We start from the raw sequence: 241 nt of genomic DNA, 5'->3' as shown, positions 1-241 counted from the left end.
ATCAAGATGAGTGACAAGTGTGGGATTGAGAAAGAAGGGGACTAGGTTTGAGGTGAGTATATTTGTGACACCCGCTAGTGAAAAGTCATCTAGGTGTCACTCCACATATTGTGTTCATCATGAACAAGAACAATATGCCTTCTGACAGATTATTACTTTGCTACCATTTTGTAAATAAAATAATCTTTTCAAACTGGTTTTAAGAACAAGATTTCAGCAAGGCTTCAGCATTACAAGGTAC

The sequence above is a fragment of the Morone saxatilis genome, unplaced genomic scaffold (genome assembly GCF_004916995.1).
Source record: "Morone saxatilis isolate NCDOM2014 unplaced genomic scaffold, NCSU_SB_2.0 Contig17, whole genome shotgun sequence".
Taxonomy (NCBI): domain Eukaryota; kingdom Metazoa; phylum Chordata; class Actinopteri; family Moronidae; genus Morone; species Morone saxatilis.
Note: the sequence above shows the minus strand (reverse complement) of the source record.